The 26086-nt window shown below is 44.2% G+C and overlaps 1 protein-coding gene across 6 annotated transcripts in view; it reads left to right on the forward strand.

The window, feature by feature from the left end:
* The window catches only part of Oca2 (OCA2 melanosomal transmembrane protein), a 310843-nt gene that overhangs the window by 188104 nt on the left and 96653 nt on the right, over nt 1-26086 (forward strand). The gene's annotated exons all lie outside the window — the stretch shown is intronic.

The following is a 26086-nucleotide window of genomic DNA, read 5'->3' on the forward strand; positions in this document are numbered from 1 at the left end:
TCTTTTCCTTGTCTTTAGCATTCTAGCAGCCTGTCAGGCCCCGTTTTCCGGTTTCTTAGGTTCATCACTGTCTTCACACCCTCCGTGTGTTCGTGCTCCCCAGCTGCAATGCACTTTGAGGATGGGGTGCTTGACCCGTGACTACAGATCCAAGAGCCACAGCCGTGCAGGAATGTGCGTGGGGAAGCGCCCTCCTCCGCAGCCTTCGCCGAGCTCCCCTGCTCTCACCTTTTACCTGCCCAGCTCTGTCCTGTGAGTCTTAATCACTTTCCAGTTTGTCTTTCCTGTATTTCTTTTATGCTAGTAAACAGATGCAGAGAGGTTTAGCCTGTGTCTCCCTTTCGTATGGGGAAGGGTTGTGCAGTGTGGATAATTCTCACTTAAAATAAAACTTTACAGTACGTCTTGAAAACCACTTCTGATCAGTTCCCATAAATATTCCTCGTTCCTTTTAAAGTTGTGTAGTATTTATTCCACACGGGAATGTGCCATGGTTTGTTCGTCTTCTTCCCTATATAAGGGCATGTGGACCATTTCCCGTCTTACAATTACATATGCATAGTGTGTTTTTAATTTTGGAGGAAGGTCCTCAGAATGGATTCCTGGAAATCAGGTTCCTGGGACAGTGCCTAACAAATCTATTTTTTACTAGGTTTGCCAAACTTTCCTTCACAAGAGTTGTACTGGTTTATATTCTTTTCAAAACATATTTTTGTTAGTGTTTATTAAATATTCATATTTCCCAGCACTGTTTGTTAAAGAGGATTCTTTCTTCCAGTGTATATTTTCGGTTCTCTGTAGAGAATCAGATGGCTTTGTAGGTTTGCGTCTGTGTTTCTCTTCTCTTCTGTTGGTTTGCATGTCTGTGTGTCATGTTTTTCTCACTGTCAGTCTGGTTTATAAGTTCTCGGTGGAATTGTATGCAGAGTTCACTTTCCACAGTCTGCCCAGGGAATGTGGTGCCACAATTGCTCCCTTCATCGTTTGTGAGAAATGGTATCTCAGTGCTGTACTAATTTGCAGTTCATTAATCATGAGTTGGTTGGGACATCTTTTCAAGGTTGAGCGTCATTTTCATATCTTTTTTGGTTAATTGTGGCTTCATGTCAATTTCCTATTTTTCTATTGAGCTTTTATTCCATAGTTTTAAAAGAATTCCTTATTTATTAGTCATTAGGTCTTTGACTGGAGTATCTTGTATGAGAAAACAATTTTTTCCAGTTTGTCTATTATTTTGTTACATGCTGTGTGATTATTTTTATGAAAATTTGAAAAAATTAGATATCAAATGTAGTAGTTATGTTTCTGAACTTTCAGTTGCATTTAGAAAACTTTTCATGCATAGCAAGGCTCCAATGCAATCAACCACCTTAAATGGGAGTATTTTTTTGCTAAAGATTCTAACCCATTTGGAGATTTTGTTTTGCACATGATGTGAAATCCATATCCAACTTTGTTTTATTTTTCCAAATGTCTGTCTGGTTGTCTAGGATCATTTATTGAAAGTGGCATTTTTACTCCAGTGATTTTAGGTTCTACCTTTCACATAAACTACCTTGCTATCTGTGCTTGGGGCTATTCCTGAACTTTGTAGTTGATTCCATGGTCTATGTACTTGTCCATGCACCAGCACTGTTTGAGACTTGCTAGTGTGTTTTAAGTCCAGGAGTGGTCATTTTCCTTTTGTAGTTTTTCAGTAATTTCTTGCCTATGTTTACATATTGCTGTTTTTATAAGAAGGTTAGTGCTAATTTGTTTAACTCCAAAATAGCTTACTAATGCATTTGGTTGAGATTGCATTGATTTTATACATTAGTATAGAAACAGCTGTCAGGTGTATAATATTGATTCATGCAGGCTGAGATGAGGATGTAGTTTTGTATGTGATCAATTATATATTTCTCTTTTGGGCATGTTTTAGAATCATGTTGTATTAAATTTTATACATTTCTTATTAAATATATCCCAAAATAGTTAATCTTCCTTGATATTATCCACGTGTTTTCCTTGTTGGTGAGTCCTCTGGTCTATTTTCATGTGTCCGAAGGCCACTGTTTTTTGTAAGTTAGCATGTCTCTGTTTGATGTCCCCTCTCTAATATCAAATAGAGATGCAGGACCAACCTGGCAAGCTTATGACAGCCATCACTAGGAGGGTCTGCTTGCTGGACTGGTTTTTGATTAGCATCTAGGTTCCAGGAGATTTCCATTCCTTAACTGACAGCAGTACTTGCCTGAGCAAACAATTTGATTTATGCCAAAAGCCTGCGTTTCTTGGGGGACTCCGAGAGCTGGCACCTGTGAGGCAGAAGACACTTTCTTAAAATCCGAAGTCTGTAGTGGGCAACCCTGGGCAGAAACGTCACATGTGTCGTAACACGTTTATTCGTTGCTAGGGCAGGCGTGCTCTGTGGACCCTTCTGGGGACCCGTGTGGCCGCTCCGCTGTCTCTCTCACTGTGACCTGGCCGGGCTCCTTACTGCCTTATAATTAGGTGCGCACTTCACACTCCCTGAATTCCAGCAAATCTCTGGATGGGAGGATGGCCTTGGAGAACTTCGCACACCCATCTTAGCGTTTGTTTCTAGCATTTCCCTTTGTGCAAGGCACTGGCTTGAGGATTTGCTCTCCGCAGCTTTCAGCACAGTAGGTAAGCGTTCTGCGAGGCATTGAGGTGCACACTGTAATCCCAGCACCACGGGAGGCTGAGGTGGGGGCGGAGGACAAGTTCGAGCCCAACCTGGATAACTTAGCAATTTAATGTATCCTGTCTCAGAAAACAAAGCAAACAAACAAACAAAAAGTATCTTTCCATTCATATCTTCTTGAGTGTGATAGTGATGGGTGAGTATTGAATTTTGTTGCAGGTTCCCTTCCCCAAGCATGATGAGGATAATCATATTAGGTCCTCTGAAACCTGCGAATTGAGTGTGTGAGCCTAGTGAGCTGTTTACCACTGTACTTGAATTCTGGGGTGAACCATTCTCCTCCATGATTGTACAGCTGTCAATGTTGTACTTGCTTCATGAAAAGGAGTAAAACTCGCCTTCCTTTCAGTGCTCTGGAGTAACCTGTAGCGCGCTGGGACTGTCTGATCTCTGCGGGTTCCGTAGTTTTCTTATGAAATCATCTAGCTTAACACTTCTCTCTCTGGGTGTGTGTGAAAGGACCATGGCACTAGAGAAGAATTTATGCCTCTATTTCCAGAGTGTAAAGTTCAATATAAATTCACAGGATCCACTGTATTGATCCTGTTGTTTAAGTTTTTAAAACCTCCTTTCTTTCTGTCCGTGTAATAATCTTATGCTGGATGGAGAATAGTGCTTTTTTCTATTATTAGGTTTCAATTTTTGAAACATTTTATTTTTTATAGAGGCAACCAATTTGGAATACATATTAGTGTTACATCTCCACTGTAAGTTATGACAGCCACCATTTAAAGTGTCCATCTCCGTCACATTTACTTCGACTTAAAGCTTGCCATACGTGCCTCTTTGTTTCTCTTTTGCTAATTCCTTTTTAAAAAGCTCATTTGGATTACCTTGTGTTTAGTGTGTCTCTTACATGAAGCTTGGCGTTGAATCTTATTTCACGCCAAATTAAAAACTTTATTTTCACTGGTCTGTGTGCTGTGAATGGAGTCCAGGACCTTGTGCAGACGAGGCTGTCCCTCCCAAGCCTCTTTCTTTTAATAGAAATTTAGTGCCTTCATATTTATTGTTGTGACTTATGATTTTAGTCTTAACTCAGATGTAATATTTAATTATGTCTATTTAACCCTATTCGGGACATCATTTCTTCATAACATGTAGTCTTTGTTCTTTTTTGATAATTTATTTTTAGTATTTGATCCAATGCTTGTTTTGCCAGTAGGTTTGAATGGATGCAGCCATTGTTGATCCGTTGTTCATGAATGACGCCTTTGTTAAGATGGGGAAGTTGAGCAGTAGAGACCGTGTGGCCCATAGACCACAACATAGTCACTCTCTGTACAAGACATTTTCTAGCTCTTTACGAAACATTTTCTTATTTGTGAGAAAGAGCTAATAGTGAATTTAATAAATTCTTGTGTGTTGAAAATGATTTCTTGATAGCCTTTGTATTTGGAAAATAGTTCGGCTAGATTTAAATATCTAGTTTACACTTTCTTTCATTGATTTGTTTTAAAGATGTTGCTTCTTGACCAGGCTTGGTGGCACACACTGTAATCCCAGCACCTGGAGGCTGAGGCAGGAGGATTGCTGTGAGTTTGAGGCCAGCCTGAACTGCATAGCAAGAGCTGGTTTCATTTCCTCTCGTCATGCTTCTTTTTTAGTCTTGTTTATATGTTTATTTTGAAAAGCCTAATGAAAGCCTGATTCTGTTATTGCCAGGGGGCCCTGGTAATTTTATTTCTTCCTTAAACTCTAATACTTCTACTAGAACGTGTTACCCAAGATTTTCAGCTGCCTGCAGTGTTCCGAGTTTCTTCGGCAGGGACTCCAGGCAGCACACTCTATTCCTTTGTTGCTTGTCTTCCATTTCTGCTACTGACTCCTTTAATTATTAATTTATTCCACTTGATTCTCTTGCTTGTTTTGCTACCTTTATTCAGTGACTCACTGTATTTTTATTTATGCCCGATGCCCTTTGGGCTTCTTGTAAGTTTGTTACTCATTTCAGAGAAAACTGTATCTTTTGATTTACCTGTGATTCACTCAATATCATCTTTCTCCCTTTTCCTTACCCGTTCGTTCTGTTTTTGAGTTTCTAATGTTGAGACGGGGTTTGTATTTTCAAGTGTTTGAGCATATTGAATTCATTTTGAAGTGTCAGCCTTTAATGTTCTGCTTCAGGATTGTTCTAGAGGAGGCTTTTCCACTGCACAAGACGGGGACCAGCTGAAGCCACCAGGCTCCCGTAAAGGCAATGTGTGGCGTGGAGCTCATGGTGCCTGGCTGCTGGCAGACAGAGGGGGACAGGCCGTCTGTGGAGGACAAAGAGAAGTGTGCTCCTTCTGAGGGATGGGAAGGAGGCAGGGGACCCTAGTCAGGAAGGTTTTAATAAACAGCAGTGGTCAGAGGTCTCTGGCAGTCTTGCACCTAGGGGAGCAAAGTCATTGAAGCATCGGTGTACGTTTTGGGGGGCTCCTATTTTATCTCCGTTATGACTGCCATATCTCCTTGCCTGCCTTGTCACCTATCAGTGACAGCTGTGGTGCTGAGCCCGGTTGGTTCCCTGTCTCTGCTGGCAGCAGGTGGGGCTGGGAGATCGGGATGGAGCCTCACACTGGGCAGCTGGGGGTGTGATCCTCACACTCCCTCCTCTGTAGTCCGACCCCATTCCTCCTGTTCCTTGAATGCTTAGCCCTTGTGTTTCGGGAATTCTGTTTAATGGCGCCCTCCTCGCCAGCAGGGGGCGGTCTTTTTGATGTTTGACCTGGAGGACTCTCGCTTTGATTTCCCTTTCTTCTTTCTTGTCCCCTTAATCACTCCATTTCAAAACTGATCTTTTCTCTTCCGAAAACCTGTGTGTTCCCAGGAGGCTCAAAGCTCCTGTCCCATTCGTTAAACTACACAGGTGCCCTCGCCCAGGTCGCTTCTGCTGGTCCCCAAATGCCCTCTGGCTCCCCTCAGCCGCTGGTGCCTGTACTTGCTGCAGACCTGTGTGGCCCAGTGAAGTGGAACAGTAGCGTGGGCGATGGGGCTCAGCCCCTGTGGCACTTCCTCTGCAGTTACGGATGTTTTATACTCTTGATGTTTTTCTACTTCAAATTAAATCCTAGCAGGCTGCGTCTTGATCAGGTTTCTACGGCCCGGGGCTGGCAGTGCTGGGGTTCCTGCTGAGGCACAGGGAGTGAAGGGCAAGGCAGGAGGGCCGGCCAGGCAAACCTGCTCCTTGGAGAAGGACAGGACCACGTGTGAGGCCAGAGCGCTTAGGGCCTAAACCTCTGCAGCCCAGCCCCACCCCAGCCCTGGGGCCCCGGGATTAAATTTCTAACCCGTGATTTAGAGGCACAGTTAAATCACTGCAGAGTGGCTGTGTGGAGACTTCACTTTTCCTTCCTGTGTTGTCTTTTTGGAGAGAAGAGGTTATGCCACCGTCATTGTCTTCAGCTAGCTGTGTTGTCCCCGTCTGAAAGAGACCCACTACGTGGCCACAGGCCAGGCTAGAGTGATTTCCTGCTCCACTGAGATGATAGGGTGCTGGCGAAAAGGGGTGACAGAGGTGGGAAATGGGGATGGACCCTCGTGCCTGGTCCGGTGGCTCCCTGTCTGTGTGAGTGTGCCCAGTGACGAGGGAGAAGGAGATGGGTACTGAAAGGGACCCTGGTGATCCAGGATGGGGCGCGGCCGGCCGTGTTGTCCAGCCCTCTTTTCTCTCAGCGCACATCAGGAGCACCCCTTCCGGCTGAGCTTTCCAGCTCCCCGACCCCAGAGCAGCTCCAGCCAGCAGCACTGCCTGTGTCTTTGCCTTCCATGCCTTGCTTGGGAGACCGTTCCTGAGAGCAGGATGCCATCCTTCCCGGAGTCTGTGGCACAAGGAATCCAAGTGCAAACCCAGCCTGAGCAACTCTGCAAGACCCTGTCTCAGAATAACAAAAAATCTGGGGTTGTAGCTCAGTGTGAATCCCCAAGTTCAGTCCCTAGTACAACACACGCACACACACACACACACACACACACACACGCACACACACACGCTTGCACACACGCACACACACACGCACACACACACTGCTGCTGGAGGACTGTTTGCCTCGTCTGTCTGAATCTATAGCACAGAGCCCTGCACTTCCTTTCCTTGGGCGCATTCCAGGGAGACACTGAAGCAGTGATCGTGGGACTTTGCACAGTACCGTGTGAGCCGTGTCCCTCGGTGAGGCTGTGACGGGCACTGTCTCCACCGAGGTCTAACATCTGAGAGAAGTTAGAATGTAAGCCAGGACTCGGGTTCCTATCGGTGCTGGGTAAAGGGAAAGCTGAGACTTGTAAACAAGCTTGCGTTTATCACATTAATGTTTTCTTGCCAAATAGCCACAAACTATACTCTACTCTGTAGAAATCCCCTTGTTAAACGTTGAGGCCAATCTCTTGCCTATGGAAGAATGTCTATGCCATATGCTATCTAGTGGGAAAACCAAAAGTGGTTAACAAGTACTGTCACATGAAATATTCATTTACAAGTTCTGTTAGAGTGAGAAGACATTATCGCATGTAACAAGTGTGCTGCAAATATTAAAAATTAATTCTTGAACAAGAGAGTGGACAAGACAATACAAGTTATTTTTGAGGTTGAAAATCAGTATTCGAGGCCTCCCTGAGCTGTCCTAACGAACCTGAAGCTCACTCTGAACCCTCCACCCTGACCGGCCCGGAGCGTGGGAAGTAGGGGGGACCAGCAGAGAGGAGGGCGGTGCAGCCAAGCTGTTTGGGTTCCCCAGCTTTTCAGGGGTTCTCTACTCAGTCATAGAAAGGGCTCCTCGAGAGTAGTTTGGGACTGGAAATTACTTCAATCTTTATTTCAGTCTCTCGGGCTTCCCTTTCTGAGGCTCGAACTTGATGGGACCTGTGTGGGGGGATCTGCGAAGCCTGGAGTTACTGTCAAGGAGTAGCAAGGGCTGGGGAAAGTCGGGGCACCTTGGCTCCCACATGGGCTGAAGGGCGCATGGTACCGGCTGTGTGTCCTCTGCGCCAGAGTGGAAAACAGCCTGGTTACTGGTGGCTGAGGGTTGCGTGGATTCTGCTTTGCAGTCAGAAGGTGCCAGCAGCACCGATGCAGAGGCTTTTTACAGACTGCCTTGGACCGATCTTCACCCTCTTAGCACACTGCGGTGGAGCGGAGGTGATGCAGGCACAGGGACCCGTGGTGTGCTCTGTCTGGGCTTCCCTCAGAGTGTGGGCCTGTCCCTCTCTCCCTCTCAGTTTTCCTTGCTGAACATCACTGAAGGGGTGTCTACTGGCCCTACTGCCAGCGGGTGAACAGTGACTGCCGGGCCTCTGTGTGCTCTGCTGCCGGTGCTGGGCACTGGACATTTATTACTAGAGGAGAAAGTGGGTAGCAGACCCTGTGCAGCTCCCTCCATGTGCTTTGCCAGGCTCCCTGCAGACTCAGTGCTCAGGTGAAAGGCAGCACGTACAGAAGATCAACACCCATCACGGGTGAGCGCCCCCAATCAGGTTCCCCGGGACTTGTAGAGCACTACTGTCCCAGGGTCTGAATCTGGCAGAGCTTCAGACACTGGGGGCGATGCCGGCATGGACACACAGTCACTGTCCCATGTAGGCTGTGGCCTTAGATGCAGGTGGAAGAGCATCGAGCTGGCAGCATCTGTGAGCGGCCACGGCTCAGTCTCTCAGGAAGCCAGAGGACTTCTATGCTTGTCAGTAGACTAAATGGGTAGTAAGTGGAAGGAATTCTTTGGGTGTCCAATGGATGGGGCTTCCTTCCAGGCTCACGTAGGTCAAGGGTTAGAGGGTGCTGTCAAGCCCACTCATTAGCCCTCCCCTCCCTCCTAAGTCTTGGGCATTCGTTTGGCTTTGTTTCCAGACAGGATCTTCCGAGACAATGTGGAGAAACTCAGCCTCCAGTCTATCGGCTCACAGAGATGGAACCCATCCTGTCCCCCTGACTGGGTGGAGATGCACAGGGCAGGCAGCCGGGGTTGTCTGCCCCAGCAGGGGTGGGGAGAGGCAGCATTGGGGGAGCAGCTTTCAGATAGTGAGGACAGCCAGTGCTCAAGGGGAGAGTGATTTGTGGGTATGTGATTGTGCGTGTATGCACATGTGTGTATATGCATGCTTACACACGTATATGTGTATATATATGTGTGCACGAGTATGTGTATGTGTATATGTGTGCATGTGTAATGTATGTGCATGTGTGCATATGTGTGCATGTGTATGCACATGTGTGTATGTGTATTGTGTGTTATGTGTTTGAATACGTCCATGTGTGTATTTGTGTGTGTGTGTGTGCGTATGCATGTGTGTGCACATCTGTCAGCTTGACTCTGGGAAGGTGTTGTAGGTGCAAAGGCCCTGCCCCACACTTTGTACACGCCCTTGTTTCTGTGGGGTCAGACTTCCTGGAGGTGGGAGGCAAGCATCAGCAGACGGCACCTGTGTCCCCTGAGTACCCTGATGCGAAGTGTGCTCCAGAGATGTTTGGGGAGCGTGAAGTTTACCACACCCTTCGTTATGTCATCTGTTCATGAGATTTTGCTTTTTCTAAATTAATAGGAACAACGTAGGTATCAGATTTCTTAAAATCCTACATTTATACTTCAATTTGAGAAAAAGAAAATCACCCCAAAAAACAAATGTCAGTTAGTAATTGTGGTTGGAATGAATTCTATTTAAATACAGTGCTCCAGGCTTGCTAATTACTGAGTAAATCAGATTGATACATTTTAATGTTCAGAAAGTTATGAAAAGGTATAAGCTCCATAAAAAGAAAGCGTTTCATGTATTTTCATTTTCTTCAGAAGTCCTTTGTTAAAAAACAGGGGAAGAAGCCCCAACTTCTTCTTTCATGACTTAAACATGTGTCAGTGTTGTATGGAAATACGTGGGGTTTTGTGCTCTCTGCACTAGCCTGGTGGGGGCAGCCGCAGACAGCCTTGTCCCTCTGGGAGAACTCTGAGCGCCGGGGCCCTGGCCCCGTGGGACCTCCCGGGACTGCAGGCGGGCAGCACAGGTGGGTTGCACCGCTGTGCCTGGCTGTTCAGGGTCTGCCACTCAGCAGAGCTTGCAGCACCAGCCGAAGCTTCTCTTTGGCCCCGTTTCCTGGCCCTGAGCCTGAGGGCCTCAGCCGAGAGGCCCCGCCTCTGGTGGGGAGATTATGTCTTGGGGTTCCAAGGCTTTGCCCGCCTCCTGCTTTCCAATCTGGCATCCTCCTCTTTCTTTTCCTCTTGGCCAGATGCTGGCATGGAAAGCCCCTGTGTAAATGCTGCTGGGGCAGCAGGCTGTCTCTGCAGCATGGCGAGCACAGAGTTGCTTCTCCTCCCGCTTCCTTGTAAGATGCTAACAAGACAGTAGCTTGCTGCCCTTCTAGGGCTGAGGTTCAGGCCACGAGACAAAGGACCTTGAAAAGCTTCCAACACAGCAAGACTGTGATACTGTTCCATAAGCGGCACTCCTGGGCTTCCTCTACTCCTTTGGGTTTCTCCGCCAAACAGACAGTGGGAGTCTGACATTTACTTACTTAGACTAGCATTGGTTTTCTTTCCTCTGTTAATGATTTCCTTATGTCCTCAACTACGGATTTGCAAGTACAGTGAAATACAAATACAGTGTGGTGTTAGATGTGTCGGTGGCATCAGCCTGAATAACAGCACCTCCGGAGACCAAGGACGTTTGTTCCTAACAGGACAGCATTGTCGTGGCATGTGTGTGCTACAGCCAACTCTGGCCAACCTCCGTGAGCGCCAGGAGGAGAAGCGGTCAAAGGGCAAAGGCAGAGGGTTGGGTAAGACACTGTGAAGCAACAGTCCTAGGTCACGGTGATTCATAACAAGGGCGCTGCCAGGGCCAGGCTGAACGGTTCAGGCAGAGGTCCCTGGAGCAGTGCTCTTGTTGTGCAGCTGTGGTTCGGGCAGTCTTTCCTGGCAGTTAGTATCAGGCCATCAGTCATCTGCAAGAACCCTTCCTTCCCAGCCTCTGGGCTTCATTTATTTGATGTTAAGTGTTGACACAAGTGGCTCCATTTTGATACTGACAGCTTACACAAGATAAGTAAGCCACCTGGGATGGGAATTTATGTTCTGTTTATCATTTTATCTTGCATCTTCTTAAATTATGGAAAACTTATTCTTGTAAAGACGGAAAACCATTTTTATATCATTTTAAGATTGTTAGCAATCTAATAATGGCAAAATGCAAAATGGAACTTTTAAAATATCCTGACATAATTACATGATTTTCTAATTTTGAACGTACCTGTAATGATTTCAAGTCTTATATCAGTTGATGTTTATTTGAACTCAGAATATGGTCTGCCTTGGGGACTTTTCTGGGACAACTTGAAAAAAAATCCATCCTGCTGTTGAGTGAGGCGCTCTGTGTACCTGGTTAAGTCCTGTTTGATTAGAGCTGCTTGGCTCTTCTGTAGCATCACTGAGGGGGAGTTTGCTTATTTTTCCTTTCAGCTCTGCAAGTTTTCTTCCTGTATTTATTTTATCTTCCTGTTGTTGGCTGTATATACCTTTAAAATTGTTGTGTCTTGCTGATGGATTGATCCATGAGTCATTGTTTAGGGAGCCTCTTTGTCTCCATGGTTTTCTTTTCTAAAAAGTAAATGTGGTTGGCATTAAATACAGTCATTCTTTTTTAACTACTGTCTTAGTTCCTTTTTACTCCTTGCTGAGACAAAATACCTAAAGCCCAAAGTTGGGAAAGGAAAGGCTTATTTCTTACAGTTTTTGGAGGTTTCAATCCATACTCAGTTGGCTCTAAGGCAGGCTGGCATGGCTGGGCCCCAGTTTATGGCAGCTGCAAATGGCAAGCAGGAACCAGCAAAGAGCAAGACATACCTTCTTCCTGCCATTACATCACATCCTGGTTCCGCCCCTATGTGGGTGTAGCACTGACATCATCAATCCAAGCACTAGAAAATGAACCATCATAAATGCACAATGCAAACTCATGAGGCCTGGGGGCCACAGACATAAACCATGACATTCCACCCCTGACCCCCAGGACTCATATGCATCCTTTATACAAAGGATATTTAGTCCACCTCCAAGAGTTGCCAAAGTCCTAACAGCTTCAAAATTGCTGAAAAGTCCAAGTCCCAAGTCTCCTCCAAGATCTATGGCAAACTCTTAACTATAACCCCCTGTACAAATGAAACAAGGTTAAACATTTCTGAAATGCAAAGGCACAAGATAAACATTACCATTCCAAAAGTTACAAACAGGGGAATATAAAGTACTGTAAACAAAGCAAGTCCAAAATCCAGCAGGAGGAACATTAAGTCCTAGAGCTCCATGCTCAGCATCTGAAGCAGTCTGGTTACAAGCTCCAAAAGGTTAGGGTGATTCCGCCCCCAGGGTGTTTCCAGTGATTTCAACTCCTGCAGCTTTTCTTTAAATCCTCTCTGCTTGCTTTTTGCAGCTTTCCTTGGATCACCCATGTTCCTGGCTTTTCCCAACTTCTGGGGTCTCCACTGCACCTTTGGCTTCACACTTACATCTTCACAAATTGCCCTCTCAGGGGCACACTGCTTGGCCTCCCAGGCCCTTTGCATTCGAGGTGGAAGCCGTCTTACCCTCAGAATTCGTGCATTTTCCTTGCACCTAAAATCAGCACCTTGTGGATGCCACTCAGGTTTGCTGTTAGCTGGAGCAGTAGTCAGGCTTTTCTCTCTCTTAGCTATAGGGGTCAGTTGCCTGGATCCCAGGGCTCTATTTACCTGATTGTGAGGAAAAGCTTCTCTATGTTGCTGCCATTCTGGAACCTCATGTGGCCTCAGTCGCCTTTCTGGAGCATGGTGCTCTGTAGCTTTTACTTCTGAGCAAATTCTTTCACCTTTGCAGTGAGGCTGCAAAGGGTGGGCACCCGCTTCCTGGGATGCCCCGGGACCATCTTTCTTTTCTCTCTGTTTTTCCTCATCAATCAAAATCTCAACTCTGTCTTTACAATCCACAGCCTTCCTGGCATTTTCCTTCTGGCCAAACTCACAGTATTGCAAATTATCCTGCTGGGCTGTTTGCTCTTGATTTGCAACATAAAGCTGGCTAAAAGCCCCCAACAATAGCCATGCCACAGACTCAACATTCGATTGCTTTTTAATTTCCTTTTCAAGATTAATCAGTCCATTGCCCTTTGTCTCAGTCTCAGGCAAAGTCTCTGGGCATGAGCAAAATGCAGACAAACTTTCTGCCAACCCATAACACACATCATGGGGAGTCCAACAACCAATGCAGTCCTTCTTCCCAGCAGAAACCTCCCAGGCCTGGTCTTTACCATGAGGCTTTCTATCAGCCAGGTTGTGATTTTTTTGGTTTCTGATATGACAAGTAATTTTTAATTGTTTGCTAGTTGTGGTGGCTGTTATTTTAGGTGACTGATTCATGCTAAAATCTTTTATTTTGGCCAAGAGTTGCCCTCTGCAGCTTCGCACACAGGCCAGGGCCCCCTCTGTGGTTTAGGTGACAGCTTTCCTGACCTTGTGTGCTGCTCTGGCCTGCCTAGTCTTGTTGCCTGGTGCTGCCTGGCTGCCTGGTGCTGCCAGGGCTGAGGGCTCTCCTCAGCCACCACCTGGGGGTCTGAATGCAGGAAGAAGGGTCTCAGGTCTGCAGGAAGAGTGACGGTACATGGCTGGGTGTTTGTGGTAAGGGATCCCCTTCTTCTGGGACTCCCACAGCATTTCCTGAGCCTTGTGCTGCGGGAAGAAAGTCTTACAGACCCTGCAGAGCTGCCCTGAGTGTTGCCTGACCAGGAAACTGGCCTCTGCCCTGTGTGGCAGTGGCCGGGAACTTGGCGTAAGTAGCCGAGGGCCTCTGTCCAGGTTCTGCCCTCTGGTGTGGACTTGTATTGCTCTGGAGTGTGCAGGGCTCCTGATGCAATGCGAGGTGTCCTTCATGGGGTGCAGCAAGCTCTGTTCTCTGTGTCCTCCTGCTGCCCTGGGGTTGGTTGGAGCCACCGAGGCCCTGCAGCTGTGCTGTTTTCCTGTCCTGGGTCCCACTCGCATTTGGTCTCCTGTCACCAACCGTCAGAGTTAGCTCAGCTGCTCTGCCTGTTTCCAGAGTTTCCAGTTGTGCTTGGTGAAGGCAAAAAGGGAAATCTATCCCATCTGGTCCATACTGGAATGCTCCGGAAACTGCCTATTTATTTATTTTTCCCACCTGTGATTTTGTTTTTAGTTTGTTTCTATAACTGGTTCTAATTTTAAAAATTCACTGTTATGCCTTATATTTACTATCCTGTTGTATTTCCTTGTTATTTTCTTTTCTCATCTACTGATACAGAATATTATTAAAATTTCTTTGCATTTACTTTTCCCAGTATCTGTGAAGTTGTAGATAATATTTGTATTCTCCTAGTTATGATTAAAAATCAAGAAAAATATTTAAACCCACTTTCATCTGGAAATCCCAGGCATTGTCAGGTGTCTGGTCTGCTGGGGGTGAAGTGGCTGCCTGGCTTCTCAGTGACTGCTCGTCTGAGAACCTTGTGTGAGACACTGCGTGGTCCTTCGCCCTGTGCTGTGCAAAGCTGCCCCTGGGGAGTGTCTTCTGTCTCTCGGGACAGCAGATGCCCCTCACTACCACTGCAGGCAGCATTCTTAGTCTCAGCACCATGGCAAACCCAATAGCCCTTGGTGCTTTTGCAGGCAGCATATTGTCCTTGTCACACTCGGGACAGAATCCAGAGCTCCAGCCATGACCTGGAAGCACAAGCTGGCTTACGAGGACTGCGTATTCGTAGAGCACACATATCCGTAAGTCAGCCACGCACAGGTCCAGAGCTGTCAGTTACTCATAATGCTTGTTATAGGAGCGAGTTTTCAGATGGATTCATTTAAGAAGTCTTGGTGTGAGGATACTTTTTAAAATCAGAATCCTGAATTGAGAAGAAAGGGAAAACACGTTCTGCGGTCTCCAGGCAGTGCTGGAAGCCTGTGTGCCTCTCTGAGTTGCGGATCCTGCGTGCCTTGTGTGCGCGCCCTCCCCTGGGCATCTGGCAGGTTCGGAGGCTTCCCGAGGGAAGGGGTTTATTTACATCCCTGCCAGAGGAACATCTTCATCTGTGCGCAGTCTCGGTATTAAAAGAAAGGAAATCTCTCATCAGGGGTAGAACAGAGGCTCTAATTTAAAGATTTCATGTAATGATGTCTTATTAATCTTGAATAACCCGCGTCACATTCCAGGTCAGGCTCTGCTGCAGTCTTCCAGGTCTCTTTGGCCATCAGGTATTTTCTTGTACTTAGTCCACTTTTTGCTAATGTCGTTGTTACTTATGAATCCTGGGGCTTGTAATGTGGCGGGCCTGTGTATTTCATATTCTCACCTGTCCTGGGACGAGAGGAGGAAAGGACGTCCATCCACTGTAAAGATTAATTGCCTGCACGGGACAGAGAGTGACCATCAGTATTTTTAGCTTACAATTTAAAAAATAAAAGTGAGTCAATATTCTTGCCTTGGGGGAAGAGTAGCCAACACAGAAATACCTCCCCTAAAAATAAAACTAAACAGATGAAAATGCAAAAGCAAAAATAAAACAAAAATTTAAAGACCTATCACAACCAAAAATACCAACAAAATTAGGTGTATTTTTACCTTAATATGATGTTTTTCAATAATTATTCAAAACACTTCTCTGATTTTTTTCATAGACTGCAAAAATTATTAGAATTATTTTTCCCTTGTCATTGGCAAGAAAGCGTTTACTTCTTTTCAGTTTTTGTTCGTATCTGCTTGCAGTGCACTGTGATTCCGCTCCCGTGTGGAGCCGTCCATGCCTCCCCCTCGTCCTGCCTGTGTTCTCATCCCCTTCCCGCCCCCTCTCCTTCCCTCTCTTGATGCCCTCTGCATTTGCAAAGCTCTCCCCACTCCCTCTTCTCTGTCCTTTACTTCTCCTGGGTGTCCCTGTGACAGGACCGCATGCTTTTTTTTTTTTTTAAGAGGAAAAAGAGAAAAACACAAAACAAAACAAAGCAGTGTAAGGTTACACATAATACAGAACTACAAAAAAAAACATAACAGTAAGAAATCACCTGTTAATAGATTACATAATATCATCTTGGAGATAGTTGCTCAAATCACAGTATCAAAGAATATAAAGTAGACATTCAAACAGAGAGACTGCAAACAGCTGTGTTCGATGATCCAAAAACATTAATATAGTCAGCTATTTAACACCCCTAAACACACTTGCTGTTATATCCGTTAGAGCTCTTTTTTTTTTTTCCTCCCTCTCTTTTTTACAACAAAATTTACACATTTTAGATTTTATTACTCCTTAGTTCTTATTACTTTTTTGGGGGGGGAGAGAATAAAGTCAAGTATGGCAAAACAAAGCTGTCACTCAAAACCAAGGATAGACATAGCACATGATGTAGAACAGAGTACAAGGTTATTGACAGTGGTTATCAACGTTGTCTGTTTCCTTAAAAAGATTTGTCTATCTCATTAGATATTATAAAGTTGGACAAAACAGTAGAGAACAAGACCAATAAAACTTAGGCATTGTAAACATTACAGGACTTCCAAAGGAGACAATAGTCAAACCACAATGGGCATCTTTGTGAATCTTATTGCCTTCAAAGTAGTTGCCTATATCCTCAGACTTGATACTATCGCACAGAATGGAACAGAGTCTAATCAGTCAAAACAAGATCGTGGGAGCATTACAGGACTTCAAAACAAGTTAATAGGAAAGTGAAAAGAGTTACTATTATATATCCTAATTTTTAAAATTTTTCCCTTAATTAAAATAAACATAAGAAATAACTAAATAATTTTTTTTAAAGAATAGTAGTTACCATAGTGTCTGTCTTTTTCCTTGAAATATTTGGATAGAACTTCATATACTATAGCTTCAAATATTTCCATATCAAGAAGCCCAGAATAAAGCCTTTCTAATTAATAAGTGAAAATTTTATAAGGCTGCAAGGCCACATAATAGGGAATCATGATTACCACATATTTTTATATATTTGAATCATTACTTACATTAGGGAAACTATTCAGTATTCATACATGCGAGATTGATTTATTTCACTTATGAGTATGGTCTCAAGCTGCGCCCATTTATTGATAAATATTTCAATGTGATCCTTCTTTATAGCTGAATAATACTCCATTGTATAGAAATACCACAACTTTTTTATCCATTCCTCAGTTGATGGACACTTGGGTTGTTTCCAAGATCTGGCGATTACAAATTGTGCTGCTATAGACATAGGTGCACATATATCACTGTGGTATGATGCTTTCAGTTCTTCTGGGAATATGCCTAGAAGTGGAATAGCTGGAATAAATGGGATTTTCAATTCCAACTCTTGAGAAACCTCCAGACAGACCTCCACAAAGGCTGTACCAGTCTACACTCCCACCAGCAGTGCAGGAGAGTTCCTTTTTCCCCACAGCCTCTCCAGCATTTGTTGTTGTTGGTTTTCTTGATCCTGGCCATTCTTTCAGGAGTGAGATGGTATCTCAGTGTGGTTTTAATTTGCATTTCTCTAATGACCAATGATGATGAGCATTTTTTCATGTATTTATTTGCCATTTGCATTTCTTCATCTGAGAATTGCATATTCATCTCAGATGCCCATTTTTGGATTGGATCTTTGAATTTCGGAGGTCTGAGTTTTTTTAATTCTTTATATGTTTTAGACAAGAGTCCCTTGTCTGAGAGAGAGTTCACTAAAATCTTTTCCCAGTTTGTGGGTTTTCTTTTCACTATGCTAGAGATTTCTTTTGACATGCAGAAACTTTTTAATAAGAAGTGGTCCCAGTTATTGATTCTGGGAAGTATTTCCCGTGCGGTTTGAGTCCTGTTCATGAATTCTCTACCTACTCCTATGTCTCCAAGGTTTCTACCCAATTTGTCTTCCAATAGATTTAGTGTTTCTGTTTTAATATTCAGATCTTTGACCCATTTAGATTTTAATTTAGTACATGGTGATAGACATGGGTCTAGCTTTAGTTTTCGGCAAATGGAGAGCCAGTTTTTCCAGCACCATTTATTAAAGAGACTGTCGTTCTTCCAGTGAACCTGCTTGGCTCCTTTATCAAAGATAAGGTGGTTGAGTGTGTTTGTAGTTGTGGTTGTATCTTCTAATCTATTCCATTGATCTTCAGCTCTGTTTTGATTCCAATACCATGTTGATTTTACTACTGTTGCTTTGTAGTATAATTTCAAGTCAGGGATTGTGATGCCTCCTGCTTTGTCTTTGCTGCTTAGAACTGCCTTTGCGATTCTAGGTCTCTTCTGGTTCCAGATGAAATTTAGGAGTGATTTCTCTAGATCTATAAGGTATGTTGATGGTATTTCTATTGGGATTGCATTAAATCTGTATAAGAGTTTTGGGAGAATGGCCATCTTCACAATGTTTGTTCTTCCTATCCATGAGCAAGGGATGTCTTTCCATTTTCTGAGATCATCTTCAATTTCCTTTTTCAGTGTATTATAGTTTTCACTGTATAAGTCTTTCACTTCTTTTGTAAGAGTAATTCCTAAATATTTCATTTTTTTGCTTGCTAATGTGAATAGTCCAGTTTCTTTTATTTCCCTCTCTGTGATTTTGTTGTTTGAGTATAGGAATGCTATTGATTTCTGAGTATTGATTTTGTATCCAGCCACATTACTGAATCTATTTATTGTATCTAAGAGTCTTTCAATGGAGCTTAGGGGGTCTTCTATGTAGAGTATCATGTCATCTGCAAACAATGACAACTTAACTTCTTCTTTTCCTATCTTTACCCCTTTTATTTCTCTTTCTTGCCTAATTGCTCTGGCTAGTACTTCCAGTACTATATTAAATAGGAGTGGTGATAAAGGACATCCTTGTCTTGTGCCTGATTTTAAAGTAAAGGCTTTCAATTTTTGGCCATTTAGTATGATGCTGGCTGTTGGTTTGTCATAAATGGCCTTTATTATATTGAGGTAAAGACCATCTATTCCAATTTTCTGTAGAGTTTTTATCATGAATAAATGTTGGACCTTATCAAAGGCTTTTTCTGCATCTATAGAAATGATCATGTGATTCTTATTTTTGGCTTTATTGATGTGGTGGATTACATTTATTGATTTGCGTATGTTGAACCATCCTTGCATTCCTGGGATGAATCCCACTTGGTCATGGTGTATAATCTTCTTGATGATTTGCTGGATCCTATTTGCCAATATTTTATTGAGGATTTTTGCATCTGTGTTCATTAGGGAGATCGGTCTATAGTTCTCTTTTTTAGTTGGGTCTTTCTCAGGTTTTGGTACTAGAGTAATATTTGCTTCCAGGAATGACTTAGGAAGGATTGCTTCCCTTTCAATTTCATTGAATAGTTTGAGGAGTGTCGGCATTAGGTGAGGACCGCATGCTTTTGAAGACTGTGTCTGTCTGTCCAGCTCACGTTACGAGCTCAAGGTGTGTTATGCATTCTCCTCCAGATGACTCAGGTTTGATCTTCTTTCCTGCAGATAGTGCTCCCTTCTGCATGTGATGGTTATGTCTAGACATCCCTCTAAAGCCTCACGTGCTCACAGAGGGAGCGTTTCAGAGGTTGCTGGGTCCGGAGTGTGCCATGCTGGCACAGAGGGTGTCTGATTCCTAAACTGGTCCCCTGCTTGATCTGGCATAGTTCTGGGTAGGATTAAGAGTGCCCCCCGATGGATGTGAGTGCCACCTGCCCTCTAGGTGTGTTACCTGGGTAAGAGCTCAGGGGCAGCAAGGGGGTCCCTGTCACTACTTGTTGCTTGTTGCTGTGGCTGCTTGTCTTCTGCCAGGCCCCTCTGCCACGTCACCCCGCCTTGGAGCCATCAGACTGAAACCGCTGCAGACTGTGAGAGCAAATATAATAACCCTTCCCTCTTTTAGCTTTGGGGCTCAGGTATTTTTCTCTCAGCAGAGAAAAACGACTAAGACACCACATAAACACAACATTTTCTTTGTCCATTTGTGTGTTGATGGACGCGTAAGCCACTTTCATGATTTAGCTATTATGAATTGTGCTGTCACAGATGCAGGAGTGCAGGTGATGCTATAATCTGACGCTATAATCTGATGCTATAATCCTTCAGGAAGACACCAGACGGGGAACAGCTGGGTCAGGCGGAGTTTGCAGCTTTAGCTTGTTGAGAGATCTCCACACTGATTCCCATCCTGGCTGTGTCAGTTTACCTTCCTACCAGCAGTGCAGAGGCCCCTTTGTTCCCTGCAGCCTCACCAGCATTTGTTATTATTTGATTTGTTGGTGACAGGCATTTTTTCTGGAGTAAGATGATATCAGTATTGTTTTAATTTGCATCTCTCTCATAGCCAGAGATGCTGATCATTTTTTTCATGAATTTATTGACTTGTTGCACTTCATCTGAGAGTTGTTTATTTCAGATGCCCATTTTTGATTAAACTTTTATTTGGGAGGGGGATTCTAGAGTTTTTGAGCACTTTATATATTCTAGAATTTAATCTTTTGTCTAAGGAGTAGCTGGCAGAATTTTTTTCCAGTGGGTTTTAAATTATGGGTGACTCTAAATGTATGTCTTCTTCCTTTGTAAAGGAGAAGATACAGAGAAGTTTGTTTTTAGCGATGGAGACTGGTGACTTAGCTTTTCCGCCAGGCAGATGGACACCAGCTCGTTTCACCGCTGTTTCCCTTGCATCCGAGTCTCTAAGGAAGCTCTGCCTTGCAACAAGATTACTGTGAATTCAGTGTGAAGGCACATGAATAATTCTGGGGAAAATTAACATGCCAGCACTTTGATTTTAAATGTTTGCAGCAAAGACAACTTATAATTAGCTCTTTATCAATTTTGATAGTCTGTTTCTCACCTTGCTATGACATTCTCCAAAAATAGCAGGGAAATCGAAGTTTATTTAAAATAATTCCAATTATGGTGTATTCAAGCTGTTTATGAAAATAGCTAAATATATCAGCTATGTCAGAGAATATGTAAGAACTTTCCATATATTTTAAATATTTAAATAAAACATAGTGTTTTGTTCAGTTCAGAGTTTGGTGGCAATACTTTTAAGATAAGGAGAAAAATCAGGCATTAAATAAGGTGCAGGGCGCCTGACAAAAGCAGCCCAAAAGCACATTCATGGCTTCCTAATGGCTGTGACTACCAGCATGCTTGTGCTTCAGGGTGCCTTAGGGTGTGAAGGGCTTTAAGTTTCCTTTTATATTCTGGCAGGGACCTGGCTGACCTGTCATTTGCTCCTCATCCAGAGTTGCCAGTGGTTCAAGCTGACCTCCCTCATTTGTAGAGGGCGCCAAGGTGGGCCCGGGCCATTCCCACGGCCTTGCCAAGCTCTCAGTGAGGTACAACCCATCTTTCCATCTGGCGGAGCCAGGGCAAGTTCCACCTGTGGGCTGGGAAGCACAGGGACCTTCCACAAGAGAGAGAGCCACAGAGTTACCTGGGCTCTGTGAGTGGATCTGCACAATCTCAGCCTAAATTCTCTGTCATGCATGTGGGTGACACACTCAAGCCAGCCCCAGAAAGACCTGGTGGACTGAGATTTGGATTCAGGATTGCACATGTGGTGGACAAGCATGGACCAAGTCAGCAAGGCTGGGGGCCCCTAAAGTCTGAGCCATCTGTGTGGGTCTCTGATCACTAAGAGCTATGCGCCTGTGGATAAAAGCATCACAGGGATTTTAATTTGAAAGGCATTAAAGCTTTCTGGCTGCAGTTAAACCTCACTTAGGGGGAAATTTGTAGTATGTATGGTAGAAAATAAGAAAGTTCTAAAATCAGCTAATTACTTCAAGAAGAAGAAGGAGGAGGAGGAGGAGGAGGAGGAGGAAGAAGAGGAAGAGGAAGAAGAAGGAGGAGGAGGAGGAGGAGGAGGAGAAGAAGAAGAAGAAGAAGAAGAAGAAGAAGAAGAAGAAGAAGAAGAAGAAGAAGAAGAGGAAATTTTAAAAAGGGCTTTCTCCAGAAATACAATGCTGACTTATCCAAAATGAATTCATTTAGTTTTTCATGTTAACAAAACACAAGAGAAAAATCATATGATTATTTCAATGGACAGAGATAAAGTGTCTTGGTTACTTTATCTCATTGCTGAGACAAAATACCCGACACCCAAAATGAAGGAAGGAAAGGGTTATTTAGCTTACAGTGTGTGGAGGTTTCAGTCTGCACTCGTGGGCTGCTAGGCAGGGTGGCGTGGCACAGGGCAACGGTTCAAGGTGACCGAAGACAGGAAAAGCAACAGGACAAAAGGAGCGAGCCAGCCTCTCTTCCTTCCTTCTCCTGTAAGCAGGCTGCCACCACTAGGGCAGGTGTAGCACTCACACCCTGCCCTCCCCTTGCACAGGCTGAGGACATTTGCAAACTTTCAGCAAACTATGAGTCCTCAAACTGGTGACAGGCATCTTTAAAAATACTAGAGCCAACGTCACAATTAATGTTGAAAACTTTAATAGCATTTCTCTGCATGTGGGGAGGAGGCATGGGTGCCCACTTCTCAGGGTCCATCAGCATTCAGTGTACCGGAGGGCATGGCGACTGCAGTGCAGTCACGTAGAGAAGCCGTGGGCACATCACAGGAAACAGGAAAAGAAAACCCAAATCCCAGGACATGCACAACAGTGCTGCCTGAACCAACACAGAAAGTTAACAAGGTCAGAATAATGAAGGCCACATTGCACAAATAAATATACGCTCACACACTAGCAGCACAGTACTGGAAACTACTTAAGAAACCGTTATTTTTTTGATGCTATCCAAACCATTAAAAATATAGAAATTAACATAACAAAATGTGTCCTAGATCCACTGAGAGATTTCTTAAACCCAAAAGAGTTCTAAGTAGAGAGAAATGCCTTGTCCATAGATCAGAAATACTCAGTGTTGTTCCGTTGGTGGCTCTCCCCACAGTGACTCTTAGATCCAAATGCAGTCCAGATCCAGCCTGAGTCATTTCCTGCAGGGAGTGACAAGCTAATCATACAGTTTACATAGAAATACGAAGGATCTAGAATACTGACCACAATCTTCAAAAAGTAGAAAGTTGTATACTTGTCTTTTACTTTACTCTATTTTACTCTTACAGTTATTTTCTTCTCTTTCTATTTTTGGGTTCAATTTGTAGGTTTTTAAGAAATAACTTAGAAGATGGATTTCCTTATTTTCATGCTGTGTGCTTTCCAGTATGTACATGTACGACTACACATTTTCTTTGAGCATAGCTCGGCTGCATCCTTTGGGTTTTCACGTACGGTTTTACCATGGACTGATCAGGACCACGACCTCCCAAACGTGGATGGCGAAGGCTTGAATAAGAGACAACAGGTGTGACTTTAGGGCTCCAGGAGATCCAGGCCTCCCGCAGGATTCAGGATTCTCTGGGAGCTGAGACAGAATTTCTCTGTGTGGCTGTATTGGTTTGGTTTTCAAACCAAGGGAAGGGTTAAAGTAGATAGCAGGGGGACTGAGCAGGACCCTGAGAGTCAGTTCAGAGACTTCTCCAATAGAAAATTGTGCTAGTCAGGCGAATATCTTATCTCTGGTTTATATTCATCGCAGGAGCCAGACGCCTGCAGCTGCAGTCTCTATTTAGTTAATTGGGGTGGGAGCCGGGATCTTCCTCTGTGGGCCTCACAGCATCACAAGCCACTACAGGGCTCAGTCGGGACCGTGATTCACGCGGCTCACTTACTGTGAATCCACTGCCCATCTCCTTAGGGGGCTTAGGCCTTGGACAGACTCACAAGTAAACATAGAAAACCAATCGCTTAATTTTAAATCCTGCTCAGATCTGCTTCATAGTGGTCTCCATCACAATTTGATATTTGCGTTTTATTTTCATGTTATTTTAAATGTTTACTGTGATTCCTTGACTTGCCTTCCCCTGACTAGCCAACTTCTCAAACTGATCATGGATTTGTGTACTAGGCTTTGCAGTTCTGTGTATTTGTACTTTATGTGTTTTGAGGCTGTGTAATGAAGCACATAATAAAATTAAAAACCTCACTCTTTATGAGAAACTAAAAGGTTACGCAGCTTTCATTATTAAAATTTGCGTGGCATATATCTCCCTTCAGCTCCTTTGTTTGGAGACGTGTTTGGGAAATTGGGTTTGGCTTTGATAGTTTTAGTCCAGTGTGACACTTTCGTCTCTTACAGTAATGCATTTCTTCTCTTGCATGTTTAAATCTGCCATCTTACTCTTTATGTTTTAGTATTGTCAATCTCCTTTCTTTCTCACTGTATGCTAACTGAGAATTATCTAAAATTCCATGTTCCCTCCTGTCGTTACATCTTCTCTTAATATTTTTAGTGGTTTTGGTGACAGTGGAGATGAGAACCCTCATCCTCAGGCCACTGAGGCCACCATTAACTGGTACATTCACAGTCTTCAACCTTCAGTTTCTACAAAGTTATTCTTCAGTATTCTGTGTCAGTGAGCTTTTATCCATGCAGTTTTGAGCCCTATTTAGGTCTGTCTTGGTTATTTCTGCTTTCATTCACATTAGTTTTTTAATATCCTTTATAATCCTAGACTAGAGTCGCACTCGCCTCAAACTGTGTGAGTTTGCTTGGTCCGCACGTGGGATGCTTCCCTCCAGGGGCTGCTCACGTCTGCTTCCAAGGGCACTAGGCTTAGTCCTGGGTGCTCCCGGGATTGCAGGTGACACCTCGCTCCTGCCCATGCACCGCGGGCAGTTGTATAACTTCTTGTTCTCAAACCTTGCAAACCCTAGCCAGCTGCAGGAGATATTTGTATGAGGAGCCTTACTTTCTTACCTAATAAAAACTGTGTTTAGAGTCTAGCCATAGAAAGGACTTGAACCTCCTAGTCCATCGTTCTGAAAGTGGTGCCAGAGATTTGCTACACTGTCTTATTCCCGGGGGACAGAGCTGTCAGAGCATTGCTGGTCCGGCCAGCGTTTCTGCAATGGAAGAGTGATGGCGTGTCACGTTTTGGTTTATACTGCACAGAGCATCTTCTCACTGCTGTGTGTACAGTACTTAGAGACAAGTACTGTTGTTATCCGCAAAATAGGAACTTCAGTTTGTGAAGTGTAAAATCTATATTGTATGGCAACTTTATGCTTGATAGAGGGAGTTATTAAATACTGATTCATCATACTAACTTTGTGAAAAAGATTGACTTTTTGAATTAAGAGACTAGATATTTTGAACTGGCCTTAGACACAATGTTTGTGGAGATGTTGTTTTGTCTTTTCTACTTTACATTGTAGACCACAATGTTGGGTGTAGTTGTGGACACTAAATATGTGTTAATGTACAGCTGTTAAGTTGGGTGCATACTGCTGAAGGGGGCATGTACCTGTATAACCACCTCTAGTTGATATTTGGCAGAAATTTTTACTATGGTTTAGAGTTTTGGTTTTCTTCTTGTTAATGCTATATAACAAAAGAAAAACTGTGGCTGCATTTAATTTTTTAACTTTAAAATTTAGTTTATAAAATTAGGCTTCTGCTAGAATAGTTTCTTAACAGGAGGTGACTGTGTCTCCCGTGGTCCCTGGCTCTGGCCAGAGACATTTTGGCTGTCGCACTGGACATGGGGAAAGTGTTCCCTTGACCCAGGGGTGCTGCACGGGCAGGTCAGTCCCCACAGTGAGGAAAGGCCCAGCTTCGGGTGTCACCCGTGCTGAGGGGACGACTTGCTGTAACTTGTAGATACTCCCTAAGACAAACTTGACATCAAAGGGAACTTGATCAAGAATTGTTTGAAGACTCAGCGTCTGGGCCCTTCTCCCATCCTCCTCTCGGTCTGGGAAGTTTATATTTGTAATTCCTTGGAAATATTATTGGAATCCTGGCAAATTAAGTCCGGTCTCCCACCTCCAGTGCAACTGATAGCAAGAGTGAAGACACTAAGACGCATTTACAGTTAAGGACAGCCCAGGGGTCCTGGGTGTGGTTCAGACAGGGGTTCATGGAACAGGGGATTTTATTAATTTGTGAAAAAGGGAGTGTTTAGAGGGTGAGTGACTGTGAGAAAGGCCGGAATTGCCTGAGTGCTGTGAGCTGGGCTGGTAGAAGGCCTGGAAGCACCTCTGCATGTGCTGAGAGAGAGAGAGAGAGAGAGAGAGAATGAGAGAGAGAGAGAGAGAGAGAGAGAGAGAGAGAGAGAGAGAGATGCAGGCAGAGCCATCCGCACAACACAACTGAGGTGCTCTTAATGTTCCGGAGGCTGATGCTATGGTTTCTGACGTGCACACTCTTTTCTGCCCTGGGCAGTCATAGCCTTTTAGCTTGAGGCTTGAACTCAAGGCTTGAGTCCCAGAGCTTTGGCTCTGCCATCTCACTGGGCTCAAGCTGTTAGAGGGAGACGTAAAGTGAGGAAACAGCAACTATTTGTTGGTTTCAAAGATTGCACATCAGCACCTCAGCCAGCCCTAGTTACATTGCTCAGAGCCAAGTGAAGGGAGAAGGAGCTGGTCCGGCCACCTCTCTACA

The sequence above is a fragment of the Cavia porcellus genome, unplaced genomic scaffold (assembly GCF_034190915.1).
Source record: "Cavia porcellus strain 051 isolate PalLab524CR breed Dunkin Hartley unplaced genomic scaffold, mCavPor4.1 scaffold_6, whole genome shotgun sequence".
NCBI lineage: Eukaryota > Metazoa > Chordata > Mammalia > Rodentia > Caviidae > Cavia > Cavia porcellus.